Genomic DNA, 2,809 nt, shown 5'->3' on the forward strand with positions numbered 1-2,809 from the left:
CCCACCACTCTGCAGCATCTGTGCGGTTCGCTGAAGCGCGCAGCCCGCTGGGGAAGAACTGGTGATGCTGCTGGTGCGGACCGGTTGTTTCACAGAGGATGAGCCCAGCCCAGCACCTTCGAACCGGGGAGGAGGCAGCGAGTGCCAGCTCAGCCCGGCGCCTGCTCCTTGCTCAGTGACATCCCCCGGTTGTTTTATCTGTGTCCTGGCCTCTGCAGGGGGGTTCTGCAGCTGCTCTTCAGCATAACACCCCTGGTGCCCCTCGCCGAGCCCTGCAGACACCCCTCCTGCTGCACAGACTAAATCCCCAAGTCTCTCTGGCTTCTGGTTCAAGCCTGGACTTGGGACAGAGGCACCAATATTCCATCCCCTCATCCACAGGGAAGATTATCGGCACCTGCACACCCTCTTCCGGGGCAGACAGGCTCCTCTCTGCGGGTCTCCCGGCAGCCTTACCCCACCCACCGGATACCAATATTCCATCCCCTCATCCACAGGGAAGATTATCGGCACCTGCACACCCTCTTCCGGGGCAGACAGGCTCCTCTCTGCGGGTCTCCCGGCAGCTTTACCCCACGCACAGCATTTTGTACCCATTTGTTATGCTGCCAACTTCACCCTTTTTTTCCCATCCTTTATCATCCTACGAAAAAAGCAGCTCTGGGTCTCCTCTACAATAAGCTCTCGTAAGATTTTCCTTGTCAGCCCAAGCACCTTCTCTGCCCGGTTCAGGCCCCGTCCTGAACACAGGCCCTGGGTGCTCCAGGTCTCTCGATGCCTCGTGGTGCCACCTAGACCTTCCTCCTGTCGCATTTGAGGGTTTCGTGTGCCTCCAGCCTTGCAGCGCCCAGCTCCTGCTCATGATCCTCCTGTGATCCACCAGCACGGCTGAGAGTTTTTCCCAGGTTGTAGAAGAAACTGGTGGGTGTTGTTTCCAAGTTCACGACCTTAAACTTCTTCCCCTCAGCCCATGGCCACAATAGCAGGAGGGCAGCAGGAGCCAGGGTGAACATAACATGTCACCAAGTGCTCACAACAGGCCAGCAACAAACTGGGAATTTGGTTCCCAGCTGGGGAGGGCAGGAAAAAAAGGCAGCGAGGACTCATAGCTACGTGTCCTCCCCTTCCAGGCATGATCCCGGCGTTCCTGGGCATGCCAGCCCTGGCTCCAGGCATGGGGATGTGGACAGCCCCAGGGACAATCTGTCACAGAGGAAGAACCTTCCCACTGGTGAGCAAAAACCTCGAATTGTCTCTCTGTCTGTCTGCCTGCCTGTCTGTCTTTCCTTCACGACTCTTTCCTGTGTTGTAAATGGGTTTTTAACAGAATAAAGTCATGATTGGCACCTTGATACAGCCTCGATTTTGTTGTTCCTGAGTCTTGGCTCCTGTGACAAGAAGCACCAGACACCAAATTCCCAGAGAAGCTGTAAACAAGACCTGGGAGGCTCTGAGTTCCTCCTGCAGCATCTCACACCCTTCCCCGACCCCGGAGCCCACGTCTGCCCAGCTCTCCCCGCTGCGCTGCAGAGCTGGCAGTGCAGGGGCAACGCAGAGCCGGTTTTGCGGAGGAATATTCCTTCGTTAGCAGAAAAGCCAGGAGGGGAGTAGGGGCCACCCGAAACTTGCTGTGGTTTGTAGCGGATGGTCCTACCGCCGTTTGTCTTGGCTGTCACACGTCTCTCTTCAAATGGGGATATCAGCGCAGCTCTGACTGCACCATGATCCGCAGAGTTCGCGGTGCCGTAAGAAAGAAAACACTGAAAGGAAAGCTAGTGTTTTCACCCCAGAACACGCGGAGCTCTGGATACGTCTGCACTGGCTGCTCCTTCACGGGCCACCAGAACTGGGACACGTGTGGGGACTCTTGGGCCTGGCTCCACGGCTGGGTCCAGCCACCGCGGGCTGGACACCGACCCTTCGAAGCTGCGTCGGTCAGGAGAGCACGGTGCAGCACGTAGAATCACGGAATTGTTTGGGCTGGAAAAGCCCTTCCAGCTCCTCGAGACCCCCTGCTCCCCCCGCACCTCCAGGTCCCCACTGACCCCTGTCCCTCAGCAGCACCTCCACACCGTACGGTGTGGTTTGGCGCGGAGGAGCTCCCAGCAGCTCAGAACCTCCATCAGGCTCTGCCTTTATCAGGATCCCCATCTCCATAGCAACTGAGCACCTCGGAGGCACTAATGAGTGTTTCTGCACAACACCCCCAAACACCGGAGCTGTGACAGCATCACGTGAAGTAGCTTTCCCTGACACACATACAGGGGCTCTGGCAGAGCTGGGAACACTCTCTGTGCCCCCAGCTCCTGTGCCACCCCCTAGGACCGATGTTTTCCTTTGTTTTCTGGTGTCAGCTGATACAGGACGGATGGGAATTGCCTGGGCTCCTCTACCCCGTTTTATTTCCCTTTCCTCCAGAGCCCACAGGAGGAAAGCTCAAACACGCTGAGCTTTCTTTTCCTTGAGAAAGCAAGTGACACCTCCCTGCCCGGCTGTGACAGGCGGCTGCTCTGGAACAGGGTCCCACAGCCAGCGAGAGAAACCGCTTCTCCCCCAAACCCAACTGCACCCTCATCCCAAACCTCGCTCTGCAAAACGCCTCCTCGCATGAGAGCGAGGGGAGTGTGGAGACACTAAAAACCGGGAAAAGGATGAGCGGAAGGAGCCTGTGGCCTGGCACGACCATCCTGCCCCTCCTTGGGGGAGAGGACACCCTGAGGAAGGGGGACTGGTGTGAGACCAGTCCCGGCAGGCACAGAGGACACCAGGTCTTGCTCCCAGTGTGGACCAGGCTCAGGGGCTGGGGTGA

Source organism: Buceros rhinoceros, unplaced genomic scaffold (assembly GCF_000710305.1).
Source record: "Buceros rhinoceros silvestris isolate BGI_N320 unplaced genomic scaffold, ASM71030v1 scaffold29447, whole genome shotgun sequence".
NCBI classification, from domain to species: domain Eukaryota; kingdom Metazoa; phylum Chordata; class Aves; order Bucerotiformes; family Bucerotidae; genus Buceros; species Buceros rhinoceros.